The following is a 24,993-nucleotide window of genomic DNA, read 5'->3' on the forward strand; positions in this document are numbered from 1 at the left end:
CGCGTGTTTTTTTATTACTCTGGAAAAAGTGTAATTTAAATCGGGTTGTTTTGGAAAAACCAAAGGGCCACTTGTGACGTCACTGTTTGGTGGGGAATTACGTCACGAAAAAGACTCATGCGTGACGTCACCGTTCAGTGTCAACACGGCGTTACGTTACATAACACCGACACGTCCGTACAGCGTCACCCAGCAAGGTCGGCGGTCCCCGGGGTGACAATACGGTCGTCAGCCATGTGCTGCGTTATGGCGCCTGTCACCTGTCTGGTGTCACCTGTCATGTGTGTCACCTGTCAGTGTCAGGAGCTATAGTGTGCGTGTACTCTCCTTGCTGTACCGCTTACAAAAGCTTTCCCTTCCCATAGATCATGTTAAGCCTTACCCTACTAGTTTTCCGTGCAAAACTACACCCCAAATTTCACAGGTGTGAAAATATAGGCATTCCCCTTGATAATGGCCCAGGACGGACTGAAGCAAGTCCCAATGGCACCCCGTCCAAGTCCAATACATTCAGTGGTCGACCCCAAAGACGGATTCTTCAATCGTCTTTGTCCAGTCAAATTATCTGAACTCGTCGGGGATTGAACGCCGACCTGCATGAAGCAAGACCGTCGCTCTACCGTCCAGCCCAAGTGGTTGGGCACAGGTTAAGTGTACCCCGTTAGTTAATGTGACGGAGGCGGGGGGGGGGGGTTGTGGGAGGCGCTCACACGCGCTGGGGACCTGGAGGCCTCGCGGCCGAATTAATAGCGCCTTTGGGTCGTAGTCCTAATGGCCCGGGTTCGAATCTCTTCGGAGGCGGAACCTCACCCTGATACACCTGTTCAGTATATAGGTACCTGGGAGTTAGACAGCTGCTACGGGCTGCTTCTTTGGGATGTGTGTGTTAGAGAAATATATGTAGTAAACATAATAGAGGAAAACTAGAGGGAAAAATGCGGGATCCATGAGCAAATAGCTCTATTCACAGTAGTAAATACACAGACAGACGCACGCAGGCACACGTACGTACACACACACACACACACACACGCGCGCGAACACCCCCCCCCCCCCCACACACACACCACACACACGGAAGTGTTGTGGAGGGAGCAGAATTCATACACAATTTAAATGGAGATAAGATAGAGCTTAATAGGCTCAGGAAGCTGTACACTCCTTCATTACACTCCAACAGAGCGGAGGAAGCTCAACCGCCCTCCCCCAAGCACAACTAGGCAAGCACACACCCACCTACCCAAACACCATACACGGCCAGCGGCTGAACAACTACCTTCATATATGGTAGATGCTTCAGTCATCTCTCCTGGAAATACCGTCAGGGACTGGAAAGCCAGTTAGACTGGACGGGGTCGACTCTAGCCAATGAGCTGTCAGCGCAGGCACCTGTCCAGTTAGTGACCAAACCCAACAGTGTTTAACCAGACTGGCAATATTTAGAACGCCACTCAGGTTAACACATCCGAACACATCATCACATCCGATACTTGTGTAGAATTGTAGATAGTGTCCGCCTGATATATTTTAGTGCACCCTAAACAGAATTGTAATCCCCTCGTTTGTTCGCCCTCTTTTCAACACATCGGTTGAACGGCAGTCTTCTTGCAAGTCTGTACTCGATCCCCAATGGTCCAGGGGGTTGGTTGGTCACTCTTCCTTCACTGTGTCATTTGATGTGCTGGTACAGTGTCCTCGTATACCTTCCATGTGTTATATAGTGATGCTGGGTTAACATTTCTCCCGATAATTACCGTGATCAGCAGTGTTACCAATCGACACATTTGGCACTCAATGGGCACTCAATGCACACACACGGGCTTAATTGATGCTTCTAACTCGAGGTTTGTGTACCCCTGGTATTGCACACCTGCCAGACCCCTGGTATTGCACACCTGCCAGACCTCTGCAGTTTACAAGTACATGCCTGTAGCCGACATCTAGGAAACTAATGTATACTTTTGTACAATGTATAGAAGCTTATATTGGGCCGAGTAGATTAATTATGAAGCTGCTCGTTGTTTTAGAGTCAGCTCCTCTGAACAATTAGTACCAAGTAGCACGGGCTATGGTGAGCCCGTAAACCAATGACGCTGTCTACAGGTAACTTTTCTATACCCCCCCCCCCCGACAGTGCCCACCACTTCCAGGCAAGTGGTGGCCAGGCGGGATACGCCCATGTGCCGCCCACACCACACACGCCCACAGTGTAACACTGAACTGTGTATGTGTGTGTATCTCGACTCCCAGTGTTGCAACGTCACTCCTCTCCACCTGCTGCTGTTCTTGTCCCCCCCCCCCCTTCACCATCCTCTCTCACCGCTGTCCAACGTTGGTTGATAGGTTAAGTAATAATTGTAGAGAAGAAGCAATAAGATGCTTATCTTAACATACTAAGAAGGTTAGGTGAGGTCGGTGTTTTCTATGAAGTTTTTCAAGGCAAACTAAAATATTCACAATCAATTAGTATGTCACATATGCACTTATTTAATAAGTCAATATTGACTAAGGAAGTGCGAGAACGGGTTGCACAACTCTTACCACTTTTCCCACAATCCGGGCCAGGATTCACCAAGCCTCTACTTACGAAACCCTTACATCTTTCAACACTCACGCCAACTTTGTTCACATTTATATAATTATTCACGAGCTCCGAAACTTGGCAACCTAGAGGGGATATTATTCTCATAACTTAGTGCTTCAGAGTTTAGACTGCTTAATAAATGTGAAGGAGGCCGCTATTATGGAGTCAGGATGTACGTGGAGGCGTACATTACCGATGACTCCTGCCCGTGGCGACGTGCCTGCCGCCTCTCCCTCCCTCCTTCCCTACCTGCCTCACCTGGCAACACCTCTCCTTCACTCATTAACATAAATGGCCCCTTCCTCGTTTTCTCTCAGTATTGTCCTCCCCCCCCCCCGCCCACACTGGCACGCCCCGCCCCATCACCCACCCTCCCCACACACACCCGGCCCTCTGCACTACCCCCCGTCCTTCCTTTCTTCCTTCCACGAACCAAAAACCAATCTTCAGTTGCATATAAATGTTCATTAACTGGCACACGAGCAAAATTTGTTGGGCGAAGCGTTTTAGAATCGCGCACCTGCCAGACCTCTGGCATTGCAGCGTGGAGGCCCTAGCAGAGGCCCTGGCGGAGGCGTCGCCACCAGCTCAAGGTTGGCGTTCACACCTATATTATTTAGGCCGTCAAGTCTCTGATTTCTTCTTCAGAGGTGTAGACGAATTCCTTGTTCTGTTCACAGATGTCGCTACTGCGACAAAAGGTATTGTTATCATCCATGTATATATACAAGTAATCTCCCCGCCCCCCCCCCCCCCATCTCCTCTCCCTCTCGGTACATCTGACAATTTGATGTAAATGTTCAGGCGTCTGATCTTCGCTTACTATTACTTAAAAGCTTAATAGTAAAATGTGTATCTTGAGATGAGGGGGGGGGGGTTAGACAACAGGTGTGCGTGCGCTCAGTGGATAATATCCACCATTAATCCAAACGTTGAGAAGTCACGTCCAGTGGCGCAGGTGAGCACCCGAACTGACGCAGACACGTGCGCGCGCCGCAAGACTCCACACAACAAGCGCGCGCGCGCACCCGCCCACACAACAACACGTGCGCGCGCCGCAAGACGCGACGCAAATATAAACTAAACCGTTCCTAAATGTTCACGTACATTCAAAGGCGGAGAGTCAAACTTGACCAACTCAGTTAAAGTCCATCGGCGAAAGGAAGATTTAAAAAAGCTAGAAATGTCGGCCGAGTCTTTTTACTGGACTGGATGAAAGCTCTCGACACCGTCCAGCGGTGGGCTGGGCGAGGGACCACCTCTCTGATAGGACTCAGAGGGTCATGGTGAGGAACCAGGAGGTGTGCGTCTTACCGTAACGTGACCCTTGAGGCAAGAAACCTGGTCCACGTCCGGAGATATAATGATCCCCATTAGCTTGCAGCTTCACTCTGCCGACGTCTTCCTCCGACAACCTTCACCTTAACATCATTGCATTCAAGGATTTGATTGTGGCCGCCGGAGCCGGCTAGTTTATTGTGCACCCCATACTCGTCCTGTGAGCGGTGGCGCAAAAAAGGATTATAGAGGGCACAAAAATGGTCTGTCAGTTTTCAAATTAAACATCAACTTGTCGATACGTTTTTCCATTCATTAGTTGGTTTAAGCAAGCAGCTTGTTAGGGTTATTTTTATAAATAATTTTCTTAACATACAATTTCATTACTATTAACATGTATATATATATATTAGGGGAATGTACCATCACTGTGGGGAACCCTAGCCTCTGGGAAGAGAATATACGGCACCGTGAGGGCTTTGTGAGGCTTGCATGTGTTAATGGTGTTCTACAACGCTCTTAACTTCATTACACAAGGCTAGTTACAATAGCGGGAAAAAGATAAAAAGTAACTTATCAATTTGCCTGGCTCCTTGGATGGTGGACCAAGAATGCATTGTACCTTTTCCCTCTGAAGTGCTACAGAGTCCTTGGAAGATGTAGCCGGCAGCTCTTGGCTCCTTGTGACCAGACTAGAACCCGAGACTTGAAAGCTGAACTTCCACCCTCAGGAATCACTAGTCTCCGAATTAGGACAATTATACTAATGATTCAGTTGACTATCCTTATGAGACACGGCTAAATCCGTGTTAATGGCAGCACCACCTGCATGGCCAGCAGTGTCACTGCAGGTGTGGGCCGAGGCTATCATGCAGCACCACCTGCATGGCCAGCAGTGTCACTGCAGGTGTGGGCCGAGGCTATCATGCAACACCACCTGCATGGCCAGCTGTCTTCAGGTGTGGGCCGAGGCTATCATGCAACACCACCTGCATGGCCAGCAGTGTCACTGCAGGTGTGGGCCGAGGCTATCATGCAACACTACCTGCATGGCCAGCTGTCTTCAGGTGTGGGCCGAGGCTATCATGCAACACCACCTGCATGGCCAGCTGTCTTCAGGTGTGGGCCGAGGCTATCATGCAACACCACCTGCATGGTCAGCAGTGTCACTGCAGGTGTGGGCCGAGGCTATCATGCAACACCACCAGCATGGCCAGCTGTCTTCAGGTGTGGGCCGAGGCTATTATGCAACACCACCTGCATGGCCAGCAGTGTCACTGCAGGTGTGGGCCGAGGCTATCATGCAACACCACTTGCATGGCCAGCTGTCTTCAGGTGTGGGCCGAGGCTATTATGCAACACCATCAGCATGGCCAGCTGTCTTCAGGTGTGGGCCGAGGCTATTATGCAACACCACCTGCATGGCCAGCAGTGTCACTGCCGGCGTGGGGCCGAGGCTGCCGGACACGTACCTCCACACCAACCCGCTATAATCCCTTCTCTGTGACCTGTAAAATTGTAGAACATTAAGAAACCAAGTTCGCTCTTTGCTGGGAACTTAACTGTCGTAAGGTTCTTTTTATACCATCGACTCCACAACTACTCAGATGGACTGAACGCCAACAATTAAACAATCTATAGATACAGTGACAATAGATCACATATCCTCAACGCACTTTACCTCAAGCGCACTATTCCAATTACCACCAGCAAGCTTGAACACTATTGCATCCACAAAAGAACCTGCAGTTTACAGCCATGTACTGCCACAGTCGACCAGTGAGTGCCAGGTCTAGTGCTAGAGTACCAGTGCTAGAGTACCAGTGCTAGAGTACCAGGGCTAGAGTGCCAGGGGCTAGAGTGCCAGGGGCTAGAGTGCCAGGTCACCTCCACATGGTAACCAGTGTTTTCTGCACATTTGTATTCACTTTCCCTCTGAGGATGCTAAAGTGCGCGTCAGCGTTATCGTCACTTAAGAGTTCATCCCAAGGTAAAGGGAAAGAAGGTGATAGATATATAGAAGACCGGAAGAAAAAGGCTTTCAAGTGGCTATAACACCAAGCCTAACACCTGAACAAAACCCTGAACAGCGGCAACACACGAGAAGCTGACAAACGAGGAAATTAATTTAAAAAAACCAATAACACCCAAGGCAATAGGAAGCAGAGTTACAGTGAGGGGTGAGACCTCAGATTGGCGTGAAGCCACCAGTGGCGTCCCACAGGGCTCTGTACTCGGTCCTATCCTGTTTCTGATATACGTAAATTATCTCCCGGAGGGTATAGACTCTTTCCTCTCAATGTTTCCTGACGATGCCAAAATTATGAGAAGGATTAAGACAGGAGGACAGCTTAAGGCTTTGTTACGACCCTGGGTTCTCCAGTGGAAACCAGAGGTCAAAATTGAGCTATTAAACTTCCTAAGTAGTACAGTTGGCGCATTTCGAATGGAAATTGTTTGTATCTTCCCTGCCAGACGTAAGACTATTATTGTTTCTCAAAGAGCATTTAAAGACTGAGCTGGGGGTTGATTATTAAATAATAACATAGGCACCAACTTTGCTTACTAATACTTTCTAATCATTCATAAAGTAACAATACGTTGCATAGGGGAAGATCTTTTATGTGCTTAGCTGCACGATCAATTAGGCTCCTCCCGGCACCACGATGACGGAGGCAGCAGGTGGTCGCGAGGAGCTCGCTCTTCTCTCTGGCTGGTGTGTGTGGATAAGACCTACTCTGTGGCTGCTCCCCTACTCTCCTTCCTTCTCCTCTTACTTATTTCCCTTACCTGAAGTTCCTGTACCCTTAAGTTAAGTATTATATGGTGTAAGTGTGCCTACTCTGGTAGTAACGATTGGTGAGACCTGGGGATAGTATTTTGCCAGTGTTTGGGTACCCCTAAGTGTTGTGTTTTGTATTAGGGTCCCACGTGGTTTCACTACCCTAAGCTGCATCCAGCTTCAGTGCTTATCCAGTAGTACTTTACCCTAGCTTGTTATTAGTGTAAACCTTGTATCCTGCCTACGTGGACCAAGGCTTTTAACGTAAGATAGTGTGGTAAAGTTATTATTATTATTGTTATTGGTGTGAGTGTATATGGGGGGTTGTTAACGGGTTAATAAATAAGTACATGAATTACAGAGTATCTCTTCTTCCAAGGTGGGAGCGCAGTGATCAACCCTTAGACGAACATATTTGGTCTTGTAGCAAGTTATTACTACTGTGGATAGTTTATTTTGGGGGCCGGGCCTTTTAGCTCTCCCATATTTGATACTCCTGTCTTCTAACTACCTATACCCCTTAATAGTACCAGTACCCCATAGAAGCCCCACTCATATCATTTGTAACAAGTGGTTGGCCAGTCCGGGAGGAACATTATAAGTGTAAAAAATTAGATTCTTGAGTGCCAAAATTAAAATTTTTTATTTCCGCAGAACGGTTGTGTGCTAGCCTAGGGTCCAGCTCATCTAGCAAAGGACATTCTTGCACTGACTGGACACCCAGCTGGATCCCTTCACGATTAAGGTTAGTGTGGCCTTGTGTTAGGGGCCGTGCAAATTTTTGTTTTTTTTCCAATTTTTATTTTTTAATTTTTTCTTTGGCTGGGAGCTAAAATTATTAGTGATGTCTTCTGAAATGCAGAAACTGGCAAGGGAGCCTTCAGTGGTAGAGATAAAGAAACTTAAAAAGTCTAATTTAGTATTGTTAGGCCAGGAATTTGGCCTAGAATTAAATGTCGCAGATAAAAAGTGGACTTTGGTGAATGAAATATTACAACATTGTATTGATGAACAACTATTGGCAAGTGATACACCTTTATGCCAGCCTAGCCAAGCAGAAAGTGCAACTCATAGGGAAAGTGAATTAGCTTTAGAGTTAGCAAAAATAAAATTAGAGGAGCAAAAACTCAAAACCGAGGAGGCTAGAATTAGAGCGAATGCCACTGGAACTCCACCTGCCGGGGATTCAAACCCCAGGCATTATGAGAAAAAGCATAATTTGCCTGAATTTTCCGAGTCTGACCCTGAAAGGTTTTTCAACCATTTTCAGAGAGTGGCCACGTCCATGAACTGGCCAAAGGAAGAGTGGGTGAAAATCCTACAGGGAAGACTTAGGGGTAAAGCACAAGATATTTTTATAAACATGCCTGACGACGAGTGTTTCGAATATGATAAAGTCAGGGAAGGTATTTTGCGGGCATATGAAATTACTCCTGAAGCTCACCGCCAAGTTTATCGTAACCTTAGGCCTACTCACAACCAACCGCTCACTGAATTTGTGAATGATCAAATTCGATTATTTGATAGATGGATTCGCTCGGCGAAAGCCGAAACATACGAGGCTCTCAGGAACTTAATTTTAATGGAGCATTTTATAGATGTTATGCCAGAGAACGTATCACAATACATTAAAGGAAGGATAGAGTTAAATTCTAAAATAGGGGATTTGGCCAAGTTGGCAGAAAACTACCAATTGGCGGGCAAAAGGCCCAATAAAAATAATTATACCCCACAGAGTAGCAAACCTTATACCCACAGCCAGTCCAGACCAGCTCATTCTAACCCTTTACCTAATGCACCTTCTGTTTCAGACATAACTAACCCTGTTAAAGTGTCTAGCCCAACGGCACCTAAAGGTGAACCGAAGGGTAATTCTGTTAGTAATGTCTCTTCTCCCCGACGTTTTTGTGGTCACTGTAATCGTTCAAACCACAATATTAGCCGTTGTTGGCAACTGTACCCAGAAAAAAGACCCAATGCTCTAGTTGTGACACAGGGCTTGAGGCCTTCGGAAGGGTTAGGGAGTAAGACCTCCAACCCACAGTGGTTGGACTTGCTTACCCCATTCTTATCGAAAGGGAGACTACTTTTGTCTGAGGGTTCTTCCTGGAAGGACGTGGTGATCTTCCGAGACACCGGTGCCATCCAGACTTTAATTTTAGAGAGTGCATTGCAAGGTGCCAACACTCTCGACACTGGAGAGGTGGTACTGGTCGAGGGTGTCACTAGTGATACTCGGGCAGTACCCCTCCATAAGGTTACCCTGGAATCTGATTTCCACAAGGGTGTTTGTACAGTCGGAGTCACTTCATACCTACCTTTCCCTAATGTTGATGTAATAGTTGGTAATGATTTAGCAGGGGATAAGGTAGGGGACTCCAGACTGCCTATTATGTTGCCTACCCCTAAGGTTTGCCTGGATCCACCCGCCGCAGAGGATAATGTTGTGTACCCTGCGTGCGCGGTGACCAGGTCTATGGGACTTAAATGTAAGGGCAGCCCTGTGCTTGCCAAGGTGGTAAATCCCGAGGTCACAAGGAGCTTTCAGAGTGGTGAAAACCAAGTGGACCTCGCGGACACATTTATGGCCCGACTCGATGACGTGGCCGAGGACATTGTGGAGAGCCTGCCACCGCCATCTACCGAGAGTAGTGGGGAGGTGGAGAACACTGTTGAGCCTCGGCCAATGGCATCTGACCAAGGCCTAGATGCCTCCTTGAGTGAGTTACAGAAAGCTGACCCCACTCTTGCAGATTGTCATGAAACAGCCGTCTCTATGGAGGAAATTGTAGACGCAGCAACTGGGTACTACTACAATGATCGGATTTTGATGAGAAAATGGAGACCACAGAGTGCTCCCTTGTCAAATGAGTGGGAGGTAGTCCACCAGGTTATGTTGCCGACCTGCTATAGAGAAAGGGTTTTGGCAGCTGCTCATGATGATTCTATGGGGGGACATCAAGGTATTAATATTACGTATCACAAAATTTTAAAGTATTTTTTCTGGCCCAAGCTGAAAAGCGATGTGGCAAAATTTTGTAATGCGTGTATTGTTTGTCAACTGGTTGGGAAACCAAACCAGACTCCACCTAAAGCTCCTCTAAGGCCTATTGTCGTGCCAGAGGAACCATTTTCTCATGTGGTAATGGACTGTGTTGGACCATTACCTAGAACTAAGTCTGGTAATATTTACCTAATCACGATGATGTGTATCACTACTCGTTACCCAGAGGCTTTTGCTGTAAGGAACATCCGAGCAAAAACTGTTGTTGCTCGTATGTTGCAATTTTTTTCCACTTTTGGACTGCCTCGGGTCGTGCAAACTGACAATGGTACTAATTTTAAGTCTGATGTTTTCGAGCAATTTTGTAAGGAACATGGAATAACTCATAAGGTTTCCAGCCCATACCATCCACAGAGTCAGGGGGTAATTGAACGTTTCCATCTAACTCTGAAGCAGATGTTGAAGACATCGTGCGAGAGTTCCCACACCTTCTGGGATGAGAATTTACCGTATGTTTTGTTTGCGGCTAGAGAGGGATTACAAAGTTCACTGGGCTGTTCTCCTTTTGAGTTAGTCTTTGGCCATAAAGTTCGTGGACCCTTGCAAATGTTACAGGAGAATCTGTTAGGGAACGTAACGTTATCCGAAGGTTCGGCTTTCTTTGCGCAACACCACCAGAGACTCAAGGACTGCAAGGCGGCTGCATTTAAGTATCTTGGCAAGGCCCAAGAAAAGATGAAAGAATGTAACGATGCTAAATCTAAGTTACGGGTATTTCAGCCTGGCGACCCTGTCCTGGTATTAAAGCCTCGACTAGGGAACACTATGTCCCACAAGTACGAAGGCCCCTTCATAGTGACAGAAAAGACTGGGGACCTCACGTACAAAGTGAGGCACTCTGACAAACGTAACCAGGTAATGCTCATACATGTAAATCGACTGAAGAAGTTCCAGGGCCCCAGGCCCATTGCACTAACCAATGTTTCCATTTCCAGTGAGAGAGGGGATGATTGTTCTGGGGACCCAACTAATCTCATTTTCAATAATTCTAGTTCTGTGAATGCTGTGGAGGAACTGTCCCATTTGCAGATGGCCCAACGTGAAGAGGTGCAGTCGTTGGTTGATGAATTCTCCAGTCTGTTCGGGGAGGTCCCGACCCAGACTGATGCCATTTGCCATGATGTCGAGTTGACGGACTACACTCCCATTCGCCTTCAACCCTATCGGATGAGTCCAGAAAAGAAGGCCATCGTACGGAAGGAGGTTGACTTCTTGCTCCAGCACGGCCTCATCCGGCCGAGCCAGGGCTCTTGGTGCTCGCCCTGCCTTTTGGTCCCCAAACCAGACGGCTCCTGGCGATTATGCACCGACTATCGGCAGCTCAACAAGGTGACCATTGTGGATGCCTATCCGCTGCCCCTCCTCGAGGACTGCATCGACGAGTTGGGAAATGCCAAGTACGTTTCGAAATTCGACCTCTCGAGGGGGTATTATCAAATCCCACTCACTGAACGTGCTAAACAGCTCACTGCGTTCGTGACACCCGAGGGTGTTTTTGAGTATCAAGTGTTACCGTTCGGCTTGCGTAATGCCCCTGCCACGTTCCAGAGACTCATGAACTCTCTACTCGCTAAGGTGCCAAATTGTCGGGCGTATTTAGATGATATCGTGCTGTTTGACAGTAATTGGGCTGACCACATAGCTAGGTTACGCCAGTTGTTTGCCATCTTGAAAAGGGCAAATCTTACCTTAAATGCTAAAAAGTGTCATTTTGGCCAAGGCACAGTGACGTACCTCGGTTATGAAGTGGGCCAAGGAAAAGTGTTACCTCGGCAAGATAAAATCAGTGCCATTCTGGAGTATCCAGTACTAAAGTCTAAAAAGGACGTTCAAAGATTTATCGGTATGTGTGCGTACTATCGACGTTTTTGTCAGAACTTTTCCAGTGTTGCCACTCCTCTCACAGACTTGTTGCGGAAAGCCGTTAAATTTAAGTGGTCATCAGACTGTGCAGAGGCATTTAAAAATTTGAAATTGATCTTAGCTTCCGCCCCAGTGCTTGCTAGTCCAAGGTTCGACCGACCGTTTAAAATTCATGTTGACGCGTCTGACTCGGGTGCTGGTGCAGTGTTGTTGCAAACTGGGGATGATCAGGTGGAACACCCAGTATATTATTACTCTGTGAAATTCGACAAGGCGCAACGCAATTATTCAGTGGTAGAAAAAGAGGCGTTGGCGCTAGTGTTAACATGTAAAAAGTTCGAAGTTTACCTCACAGGTAATATAGTGGAAGTGTACACGGACCATAACCCACTAGTCTTCCTGACTCAGATGAAGGGTAAGAATAAACGCATCCTCAGGTGGGCATTGTACCTACAGGACTTCAATCTTTCCATTACCCACCTACCGGGCAGACTCAACGTGATAGCCGACGCTCTGTCCCGGTTGCCTGAATAACATTCATCGGAGCCACAGAAAGCCATTTACCAACCGTCATGCTTTAGTTAATTTTTTTTAGGTTCTCCTGTGACATTAAATATTCCGTGTCCAATTTATTTACTTCCCTGTTCTTTTATTTTTTTTGTGTATGTTTTTTTTTTTTCTTTCAGAGAACTCCTTTGTATTTTTTTTTTTGCAGAGAAATTGCTTTTGATTGATTTTTTGTTTTTGTCATATGTTTTTCTTTTTGTTCTCTGTATACTCTTACAAAAAAAAATATGACTACTATTCTAGTAGTCACATTTTTTTTTTTCTCTGAAGGGGGGAGGAGTGTTACGACCCTGGGTTCTCCAGTGGAAACCAGAGGTCAAAATTGAGCTATTAAACTTCCTAAGTAGTACAGTTGGCGCATTTCGAATGGAAATTGTTTGTATCTTCCCTGCCAGACGTAAGACTATTATTGTTTCTCAAAGAGCATTTAAAGACTGAGCTGGGGGTTGATTATTAAATAATAACATAGGCACCAACTTTGCTTACTAATACTTTCTAATCATTCATAAAGTAACAATACGTTGCATAGGGGAAGATCTTTTATGTGCTTAGCTGCACGATCAATTAGGCTCCTCCCGGCACCACGATGACGGAGGCAGCAGGTGGTCGCGAGGAGCTCGCTCTTCTCTCTGGCTGGTGTGTGTGGATAAGACCTACTCTGTGGCTGCTCCCCTACTCTCCTTCCTTCTCCTCTTACTTATTTCCCTTACCTGAAGTTCCTGTACCCTTAAGTTAAGTATTATATGGTGTAAGTGTGCCTACTCTGGTAGTAACGATTGGTGAGACCTGGGGATAGTATTTTGCCAGTGTTTGGGTACCCCTAAGTGTTGTGTTTTGTATTAGGGTCCCACGTGGTTTCACTACCCTAAGCTGCATCCAGCTTCAGTGCTTATCCAGTAGTACTTTACCCTAGCTTGTTATTAGTGTAAACCTTGTATCCTGCCTACGTGGACCAAGGCTTTTAACGTAAGATAGTGTGGTAAAGTTATTATTATTATTGTTATTGGTGTGAGTGTATATGGGGGGTTGTTAACGGGTTAATAAATAAGTACATGAATTACAGAGTATCTCTTCTTCCAAGGTGGGAGCGCAGTGATCAACCCTTAGACGAACATATTTGGTCTTGTAGCAAGTTATTACTACTGTGGATAGTTTATTTTGGGGGCCGGGCCTTTTAGCTCTCCCATATTTGATACTCCTGTCTTCTAACTACCTATACCCCTTAATAGTACCAGTACCCCATAGAAGCCCCACTCATATCGTTTGTAACAGGCTTCAAGAAGACCTAGACAAACTAAAGGAATGGCCGAACAAATGGTGGTCACAGTTTACCCACGCAAATGTAATGTAATGAAGATAGGTGTAGGGAGCAGCAGGCCAGTTACAAGGTATCATTTGGGAGATGAAATACTTCAAGAGTCAGAGAGAGAGAGAAAGACCTAGGGGTTGATATCACGCCAGACCTGTCCCTTGAAGCCCATATCAAGAGGATAATATCAGCAGCATATGCCAGGTTGGCTAACATAAGAACGGCATTTAAACACTTGTGAAAGGAATCGTTCAGAACTTTGTATACCACCTATGTCAGACCAATCCTGGAGTATGCAGCCCCAGCATGGGGTCCATATCTAGTCAAGGATAAGACTAAACTGAAAAAAGTTCAAAGGATTGCCACCAAACTAGTACCCGGACTGAGAGGTATGAGCTACGATTAGAAACTACGGGTATTAAACCTCACGTCGCTAGAAGACAAAAGAGTTAGGGGGATATGATCACCACGTACAAGATTATCAGAGGAATTGACAGGGTAGATAAAGACAGGCAATTTAACACAAGGGGCACACGCACTAGGGGACACAGGTGGAAATTGAGCGCCCAAATGAGCCACAGAGATATTAGAAAGTATTTTTTTAGTGTCAGAGTGGTTGACAAATGGAATACATTAGGTGATGTGATGGAGGCTGACTCCATACACAGTTTCAAGTGTAGATATGATAGAGCCCAATAGGCTCAGGAACCTGTACACCAGTTGATTGACAGTTGAGAGGCGGGACTGGAGCTCAACCCTCGCAAGCACAACTAGGCGAGTACACACACACACACACACACACACACACACACACACACACACACACACACACACACACACACACACACACACACACACACACACACACACACCTCTACCCCTCCCCCGCCATGAGTCAGCCAGCAATGCATGTACACATTTGGTAAACAAGAACCAGCCGGCCTCACCTAACACGGACGACAACACCCCCCCCCCCCACACACACACAACCACTCTCACTTGCTAGTTTGTTCCCCGGCTAATACCCCCCCCCCCAGCCCCCAGCACCATTGAACCCCCTTATCCCGGTCTTATCCCCCCCCGCCCCCCCCCCCCATCTTCAATACTGTCTATTCTTCCAGAATCTTCATTCTCCACTTTCAACCCCCCTACCAAACTGCCCCCCCCCCCCCACTACAGGTTATGCCGTCCTCCTCCTGCAACCTTCCTACAACTTTACCAACTCGTCCACCCGAGCACCAAATTACTTGCCTGCCATGCTAACAAAATTTACCCAACAGTTAATATGGGGTACTTTATGCCCCCAAGAAATAGCCCACTTTTTTTCTTTTTTGATACTTGGTGTGTCTTCTTCCCCGACGCTCGAGTTGTCCGGGAGACATCTCCCGTCACGCAGGGTGCAGTTGCACCTCCACAGATCTCCAGTACCAGCTCTTGATACTGGTAATGGCTCAAAAGGGCCACCACTTACGGGCTATTCATGCCCGTGCCACCTTTTGGGTGGCTTAATCTTCATCAATCAATCAATCGCGTTGTCAGATATGGGGAATATTCCATCAAGTATATACGCTACTTGTACAGGGCAGGAGTTAAAGTTTCTTCGACTGTGTTTCACGCGTCATAATATTCTCTCCCTTTAACTCACAAAAACATACATATACAGCGCCGGGTATCGAGGACCCAGCGCCGTGAATACAGTACAGCAGCCGAATCCTTTGATCACGTCTAGAATTCGCGAACGCCAGTACACGCGTCTCTATCGCGAACGGACTACCTGACGTTCGTGTAATAAACCGTTTTAAAAACTACTACAAAGTAGTAGTCTTTAAAGTAGTATAGAAATAACAATTATACCTTCCTGAATAACGCCTGCAAGGATCGTGTGGCAATAGAGACATCCTGCAATTTATGAATTCCACCAACCAAATGACACTTTTCCCCATAATGCAGAAGATGATCTCAACGAGTTAAAGTGAAATTGTTATTGGAATTAGAGCCGAGAGCAAATACGTGCAAGGTACACTTAACCGATGGTCCCTCAGGATATAGAGAATGTTAGCAGATTAACCCCACAGGCGCGGGGTGTCAACACTACACACAGGGTCCCTGAAGGGTGGTGTCCCACTGCTGGCCAGCTAGCAACTCTGCTACGATAGTAATTCCCACTGTCCTACCTTGCGATGATTTTGGGGCTTAGCGTCCCGGTCCTCGACCAGGCCTCCTTGTTGCTGGACTGGTCAACCAGACTGTTGGACGTGGCTGCTCGCCTGACGTATGAATCACAGCCTGATTGATCAGGTCATTACACACAGAGATCACACTAACGTGATGCATCAAATGAGCTCAGTCGTCTTAAGGCAGTGTCTGGGATGCTCCCGGACGCAGGTTCAAATCCTCGTCACGGCCCTTGTGGATTTGTTCATTTGGTTGATCAGGTATTCTTTGGAGGTGTTTATCAAGATCTCGCTTGAACAGTGCGAGGTGTCGGCCAATAATTAACGAGCGTGTTTTAGTCTCGGGCCTCTGATGTTGATAGTTCTCTCTCTATCAAGCACGTGTTATGCTGTGACACTGTCATCGTGACAACCCTGTCGGGGACAGGAAGCCTGTACTTAGTCTTATAGAAGTCCCCCCCCCCCCTTCCCCACTCCCAGGTCAACTACTGACTTTTCCTCAAGATGCAACCCACAACAGTTGCCTCACTCCCGGGTACCTATTTACTGCTAGGTGAACAGAGACATCAGGTGAAAGGAAACTAGCCAAACTAAGTGTGTCCCACACGGGGCTCTAATACGGGATCCTCGATTCTGAGTAAGTACACCTCGGTACTACACAACCCTCAACAAATATTTTCAGATATTAATTCACAATGCAGCTGAAAATTAAGACAGCAGACACCAAGACATTACACGTCCAGGACGGACAGCGACGTCGTTACTTGTATTTTCTGAATTGTGGGTTGAATGTCTAATACACACACGTTGCCAAGCCAGCTGACAGTTGAGAGGCGGGACCAAAGAGCCAAAGCTCAACCCCCGCAAGCACAAATAGGTGAGTACACAGGTGAGAGCAGTCACCCCCCCCCCCACTCCCAAGAAAAAAAAAAAAAAAAAAAAAGAGTTCCTGCGACAACTAGTGCGTTAGTTATGCAAGTATGGCAAGTATGGTGTGTTGTTCCCACTTGTGTGATGCATGTCATTTCAATAAGAGACTTTCAGCCAGAGGTGGGGGCAAACACTAACACTTCTCCGCAAGTGGGTGTCTGCGGCTCTCAATACACGTGTGAATGGGGTCGCTGTAGTCCACTGTGCTCTGCTAGTTCAAGTTCTTGGACCCCGCCTCTCTAGCAGCCGATCGCCTAATGCAGTGACGACCAAATTAAATTTCTCCCATCAAATCTACTTTTGAAAAGTTGTGAATGGAGTTGGCTTCTATGACCACTAGATCTATATTTAACTGCTACACTCTAATCAAAATACTCTCATCTCTAAAGACCATTTGTGTTTTGAAGTTCCACTCATGCCCTCTTGTTAACTAGTAATCTTTGTGGAAAAATACTTTCTAACGACGGTAATTAATGTTTTTCCAACTTTCCTTGATAAAAAGGTGTGAACGTGAGGTGTGGCAGGGCTGGCGCGTGGGGCAGGACAGGCGCGCGAGCGTGGGGTGGGGTGGGGTGGGGATGGGCGTTTGCGCGAACGTGGGGTGGGGTGAGGGTGCGAGATCGGGGTGGGGTGGGGTGGGGTGAGGGTGGGGCATAACGGGGGCGCGAGCGTGAGGATGGGTACGGTTGGCGCGCGAGCCTGGGTGTGGTAGGATGTGCGTGAACGACCCTACCAAATACCGCACGTTCATGCGAGTTTCACTTTACCTAATGCATTACACGATTCTAAAAGCTTGCATGGTCTCTAGTGTGAAATATTATTCTAGGAAATTGGCTTGTGTGTTTTAGGGTAGAATAGAGGTAGTGAAAACGGGGGGGGGGGGGTGAATGGAACGAGTGCTGGACCCAGCAGTTGAAGGCGTTAAGGAGATGAGGGAGAGGGGTGAATGCTGGGGGGCGGGATGGAGCTGGGGTAGAGAACAAGGGACGGGACACCAGACTAGGATGGAAGAAAGCAACGGAAATACCAAAGAAAGTGGAGGACAGCCTAAGCCTTTATATATCCTCCGAAAGTTATCCTCTTCCCTGTTATTCACACCTACTATTTACCTTAAAGGATACTTTAAGGTAAATAGGTTGCTGCTTTACTGCTTGCTGCTTAAAGGTTGCTGCTTTACCTTAAAGGATACTTTAAGGTAAAGCAGCAACAATGAACGTATGTTCACAAAATGAGTAAAATCTATTTTGTCATACAAAAAAGCAAGAGCTACCATAGCAACAGAACCACCCCTTCCCCCAAAACACACACACATACATTGCAAATACGAATCTGTATAATAGAGATTCGCATTTCTACTAGTCATACTATTTTATATCAAGATTTAAACGAACAAATCCACAAGGGCCGTGATGAGAGTTGGAACCTACACACAGGATGTTACCAGCTGCGCCTTAGTTAACTTTGTATTGACATGGCTAAAAGAATTGCAACCTGGAGTGCTACTGCCCTCACTAGGATCCCGAAGCTTCTTCGAAGCCCAATCGGGTTTTCACACAATTCCGCCATGCACCCGGGTTCTGTCAACCTAATGTTCTACCTCTACGCCTTACTTCAATACACGGGGTTGACAGAACCTGGGTGCATGGGGGAACTGGGTAAAACCCCGACTGGGCTTCGGGATCCTAGTGAGGGCACTAGCACTCCAGGTTGCAATTCTTTTAGCCATGTCAAGGCGCAGCTGGGAACATCCTGTGGGTAGGTTCCAACCCTTATTACGGCCCTTGTGGATTTGTTCATTTGATATATCACGCTATTGTAATTTCTGTATATCAAGATTTAAATTATTACAAAATTTGCATTTCGGCTTTTATATACAAAAAGTGCTACAAAAGTCGTGACCCATGTACCTCAGGCTCCACTTACTATTATTTGTTCATGTATTCCTCGTCGCTCTCAGTATCGTCGCCTGGGATTCTTACTACTAAAAACAGCCTCAGAGCCATAACTCCAGGAACAGGGTTGTTGATTTATGGAGCAAGTTTCCGGACAACATAATAGCTATGTGCTCACTGAATTGTTTGAAGCGCAGGTTAGTTTGGGTGGATATAAATAGCTGCTTCGTGTGGCCAATGAGCTTTCTGTAGTCTCCTCTTATTTAAAATCCTTGAACTTAAACCAGATAGGCAGGCGAGCCGGGGTCTCAAGAGCACAGGCTGCAACCTTTGCCTGTCCTCAGAGTTGCCACAGACAAAACAAGGGCTACTAAAACGCGCCAACTCTGGAGGGCAGGTGGGTGGAGGGGATGGTCTGGAGGAAGTCGTCCACGGCTGACTCGGCTCACTAATTGTTTCCTTTACCTGACAACCCTCTCCTAGCCCACACTATATAACATCACTCCCTACAGTTAACACATTTATAATAATAATAAAGAAAATGAATGATACGCAGACTTAAGAGAAGTACTAGGATCATAGGCCTACTCTGTACGAATTCGCATCGTTGTACGAGCTTTTATGTCCGTAGACTTCATCCACGAATGCCAGAGCGCGTTCTTCATTTTTGTTATTAACCAGAGGACACAAAGTACTGCAGATCGCTGTGGGAATGGTGTGCAAAATGACCCCTGTTCTAGCTTAACAAGGACTTCTGTATAGCAGTAATAGAGAAGACACACTTCAGGTTTGAAACATGCTGGAAAACATTAACACATGAAATAGCAAATTCCGAAAGGTGTTATACCGAATCGAGGCAGCTCCTATACCTTACTACTACTACTATATCCGTTTAACTATTTAACAATGGACACTGCCCAGTGAGTTAGCTTCCATATTTGTATAACCTGGTATAGTTTGTCAGGCACGTTAGGCTTTTGAGGTCTCTCCTAGCCAAAGTCTAGGCTCTCTATATGATCACCTTTCCAGTTTCTGGCAGAGCCAGCTGTGTTTAATCTAAATTTATCCTACAAATAAATTATTTCGTGTTATATATTTGACAAACTTTAGCACCTTGTTTACCATCTTTTATCCCCCCCCCCCCATTGTGCTATGCATTTTTTGAGAATGTAAACAATTTTCTGAAGTCTTCATAAGGAGAGGGGGAGGGTTCCAAATGGCCGGTATTAACAAAAGATTCTTATTTGCACAATATTGTGTCCAAAACTGCACCACGCACTTCCAGTAGTCTCTCACAAAGGCAAAATGAAGTTGAAGACTAACACTTTATAATTAATCTTCTGGTTTTAAATCCAAAACCTTCGTTTGCCCCACTTTTCTCATTCGAAATATTAGACTACATAGGGTTCACCTGATATCTGACAGCTCTTTTGCATGGCTTCTAACAATACACTTGTCAGCACTAGTCAATTTATCAAATACTGAAAATTTAGTTTCGAAAATCTGTAGGAAACTAATTTGGGGTATAAAGCATTTGGAAAATGGATAATCTGATTAAGTTAGGATCGACCGAGACTGGTGGAATAGGCTAACATTATGAAAAGATGCGGAAATTATAGTCTGGCAAGACTGAGGAGCGTGCGTGGCTGGTGCGTCATGTTACCCAAATATAGATGATAGGCCTAGTGGCGAGGTTCGTCAGGTAGGCCTACTGTGGCGAGATAGGCTTGTTTGAATGAGTCTGGAGGAGGAGTAACAATGTAGATATGGCGAGAAACCATGACGTGCATGGCAACATGAGTAGTGCCAATGTATAGTAGTCTAAGTTCACTTATTATGCACCCATACCCATCCTGTGGGCGGTAGGGATAAGGGTTACAGAGGTACATAATGGACACACGGACTGAATCCAAGTCATTTAGCTAAGTTACAATCTTTAGTTATGTTATAACATTTTATGTACATGGTTACATATATCAATGGGTTCGAAACCAATTAAGCAACTTACACATGCTGAGAGCCGGTGTCACAGTTGATGTTTATCCTACATACCGCCCCCATCCCATGGGCAGCGGTGGAAAGATTACACCCGCCCACATTTACTACCTACAGTTAGCAAATTGGGAATATTTGACAAATTTCTGCCAGATAATTTTGAATTAAATATTTACACAATTCTTTAACTTTTTTTATTAATACATTAGGTACATCTGCATTTGTGCAGCAACCCTATAGAGCTGTCTCTAATTTCACGTATTTTTTCGCACTCCATCACAGTGACGGAGAGAATAATTTCGTTAGTTTACATTTGGTCAGAACAATTTGTTTGTATTGAAGGACCGAATTTGTGTAACAATTCACGTATAGTGCCGTACATTGTTTATATGCAAAGGCAGATATACCGATGTGGACACTTCCGGTGTGGTTGTACCAGCCTCTCGTGGTACTAACGAGTCAGGAAGTGAATTTATATAATTTAGGAAGTTAAATGCTTCTTTGAATACGATCAATACTTTCCACAATACATTCATGTTTCCTCACATAATGCTTCCCACACGCCATGAACGAGGGTAATGAGCAGTGTTGGTGATAGTGGAGACTGATCAATAATATTTTCCAGTAAGGAAAGATTCATTATAAACCATAATACATAATATTTAACTAGAAAAAAACATACCTTTTCAGGTCGCTGTGAACGCGTGTTGAGTTTGGCTGTAGTGTGATCCAGACCAAGAGGCAACTAGTGAGCACTTTAGTGATCACTTCATTATCAACAATGAAGTTTAAGAGGAAAAGTTCACTATCCCTCAACTTCAAGTTCGTAAAGATCACAGATACTAATTGTCTGAAGTCATTAGAATAATTGTTCCATCACTTGCATTGCCAATTGTGGACTTTATCCCACTTGGAAATGATATAGTGTCAGTTATGGAACTAGTGCGGTTTATACAACTCAATCATTCATGGCTGAAAGCAAAATATAATTAACAGCGTTACCATATTAAATAAAAATAGATCAGTATATATATATTATATTATATTATATAATATATATATATATATATATATATTATATATATTATATATATATATATATATATATATATATATATATATATATATTATATATATATATATATATATATATAGTATATATGATTGGTGGCGGGCAATGTAAACAAAGGTATAAAAATCACGTTGCAAACTCTGAAGATATATCGCTTTATATCAACTATGCTGAATAGAAAACCAACCAGTTTATATGACCATCGCAATGCATGTTTAAAACGAAATTGTCAAATTATACTACAAAATATCAGTCATTTATTAGTCCGGAGACAACACCAATATTATATACAAATACTTTTAACTTGAATGATTTTTTTTTATTGATAAAGCACAATACAATAAAAGTCTGACAAAAAACAGTACAAGCAGTGATCCATAGAAAGCACAAAGGCAAAAACATGAGGGCAACAAAGAAAGGAAACAAAACAAATACAAAAACACAAAACAGGAAAACTAGCCCGCGGCAAAGAAGCACGGGAAAAGAAACCAATACAACATGAGGGAATATCCAGCCAGAAGGGCCACATGGAAAGGACAAAAAGCCAAAACAGACTAACGCATAACCGGAACACGCAGGGACCGGGAAGAGCATAAATAAATGACACCCACACATACAAACAAATTCAAACACCGGAACGCACAGAAACCGGGAAACAAAGCTACAACCTCACCCCAAACACCCAAGGAAAAACACGCCGGAACATGCAGAAATCGGCAAAGAAACACAAAACACACACATCCAAACAAGAAACAACAAAACACGCAGGAAACCAACCAGTACAATACAAACAAAAACTAAAAACACACAAACAAAACAACGCCCAAACACGGATACAAACATACATATAGCAGACATGGCAACAAATACAAAATACAGGGAGTACACAAATCAAGTACTATTGATATTTATTGGGGAACTCCTGCGCCGGAAAGCGCGAGCAGTAAGCCTCCCAAATCAGCAGGACATCATCGGACACCTGTCGACCAGAAGACGCAGAAGGCCGAGGCATCAAATCCGGCACCTCATAAATAAACCCCTTTACCCGCGGCACCCAAATAGTAGAAGAGCACCCAGGACCAGACGCACCCTGTCATCCCAAGCGAGTTCCAAATGCTGCGACCCACGGACCACGTCCCAGGCGGCCGTGACCACAGGCGGCCGTGGCGGGGGTTGAGCTTTGCTTTTTCGCCCCGCCTCTCAACTGTCAATCAACCCTCCCAATACTAACTATTCCCCCCCCCCTTCCCAGGAAGCAGCCCGTGACAGCTGACTAGGTACCTATTTACTGGTACAGGTCTCAGGTACCTATTTACTGCTAGGCAACAGGGGCATTCAGGGTGAAAAACTTTGCCCATTTGTTTCTGCCTGGTGCGGGAATTGAACCCGCGCCACAGAATTACGAGACCTGCCCGCTATCCACCAGGCTACCAGGCCCCTGTTGTATATGTAAATGAAAACTGAATGGTCCTGGGGACCATTCAGGCTTGTTCGCGTATGTATGTATGTATGTGTATAAAGTATAAAGCTGATCAGAATTACATTTCACCATTATAAATTCACATTAATGCATTCATAAATCTGTGTATTTGTGTATTTACGTATGTAGCTTAGCCTAACATTTTAAAAGCACTACGATCACTTTCTGTGGTTGTCCAATAAATCTCTGAACTGTATGTTTGACAAATCTCTCACCCTGTCCATCCATGGAGGACAGAAGACAATATATATATGCTAGTTAGCATTGTAAATGTGTGGCAATGTCTGTGGTAGAAAATAATAATAATAAAAAACCACGCCGGGTTGACAACTCGTGAATGATTGGTGGCGGTCGTTTCCCCCACGCGGCAATACACCTCCAGTAATGTTATTGGATAACACTAAAAAAATAACTATATAGAAGTTATAACGTATGTTATAACTTTCCCTATAACATGTCAATCGCACAATTGAAACGGCTACAAACGTGCCCCCCCCCCCCCAAACACACACAGGAACATCCCAAACAATTCTCTCCCCCCCTGGGAAAACACCCTCAAACAATCCCCCCCCCCCCTCTCCCAGGACAAAAATACCACCTCGAGGACGGACGGACACACTCCCCCCTCCCGAAGTGTCTTGGGCACTGGTAGAAAGAAGCCATCTCCGCAGCATTGAAATCGCCTGAGCAACCAAGGTTTGAATTCTCGCCAATTAACTATGGTCGTGTCTTCCCCACAAGCACAACTAGGCGAGTACACACAAATACTTATTACTAGATGAACAGAGGTATTTGGTGATAGAAATGCTCCCACCAGCCCAGGATCATCACCTTATTTCATGTTCACCCGTATTTATTTAATAACTGGTATAATTTCTTGCTATTATAAAACTAATTCTAATATAATACATTTACTACAAGTTTCAAGCAGAGAATGCATATGTAGTTAACACGAAGGACTCTTGACGAGACTCGCCAGCTAAATTGTTTGTTTATATTAAAATCGATCCTCCGTGTTGTGTAGTAGAGAAAAATTGAGTTAAATCCAGTTCACGTAAAGCTACGAGTGGTCCAAAGCGTCCTAAGTTTAAAGCAGTGCACTTACGAAGATTTTCCTTCTTAAATGCTTACCTGAATACCGACGTAGCCGCAACGAAGATGCTAAACAGAAAAACATTCGTAAGTACGTATCTATGGTTCATCCAATAAAATCAGCAGACTTCTAGATGTTACTACTGCTCGGCTTAGACTGTTACAAGTATATCTGGGAATTCTCATTATCTGCCGATGTAGACCTAACCAAATGTAAACCGAGTCAACAAAATTATTCGCACACCCTCCGTCACTGTTATGGAGTGCGAAAAGATACGTGAATTCAAAGAATTCTATAACCAATGTTCCGGCAATGTGTAAATATTTCATTCAAAATGAAATGCTACCAGAAATTTTTGCCAAATATCCCCAGTTTGCTAACTGTTGGTAGTAACTAGTGATTGTAACCTATTCACCGCTGCCCGCTGGATAAGGGGCGGTGTGCAGGACAAACATATCAATTGTGACACTAGCTCTACACATATGTCAGTTGCTTAACTGTACTTGTGGTCGATCTAACCCATTTATGATGTGACCACTTATACCGAATTTTGTAACTAGCTCAAGATTGTAACTTATCTAAATGAATTGTGGTGTTCAGTCCCTGAGCCCATTATGTGACTTTGTAACCCTTTTCACTACCGCCCACAAAATGGGTATAGGGTGCATAATAAATGAACTAAACTAAGTACGTACGTAAGTGCTTCGTGAATCTGGCCCCGGCTAATTGGAGAAAATATTGGCAAGCCAGATTTGTCACCCCCCCCCCCCCCCCTCTCTCATTTATGGGCTTTCTTGACATATATTCCTGCGCAAAACCTAATCCTTTGGCTTGTTCGCTAATTTGAAGGTATCCACACATCATAGTCAGTCAATTATTAAAGGACTAACTTTTGATCGCTTCCTGATAT

The 24,993-nt window shown here is 45.1% G+C and overlaps 1 protein-coding gene across 3 annotated transcripts in view; it reads right to left on the reverse strand.

Moving 5' to 3' along the window:
- The window catches only part of LOC123759261 (WAS/WASL-interacting protein family member 2), a 150,212-nt gene that overhangs the window by 123,789 nt on the left and 1,430 nt on the right, over nucleotides 1–24,993 (reverse strand). The window contains exon 2 of one of the 3 annotated variants that reach the window (XM_069338938.1): nucleotides 21,121–21,410. The exons of the other annotated variants lie outside the window; for them this stretch is intronic. The gene's annotated coding sequence lies outside the window, so the exon portion shown is untranslated. The remainder of the gene's footprint in view (nucleotides 1–21,120; nucleotides 21,411–24,993) is intronic. 3 annotated transcript variants of the gene reach the window in all.

Source organism: Procambarus clarkii, chromosome 1 (genome assembly GCF_040958095.1).
Source record: "Procambarus clarkii isolate CNS0578487 chromosome 1, FALCON_Pclarkii_2.0, whole genome shotgun sequence".
NCBI classification, from domain to species: domain Eukaryota; kingdom Metazoa; phylum Arthropoda; class Malacostraca; order Decapoda; family Cambaridae; genus Procambarus; species Procambarus clarkii.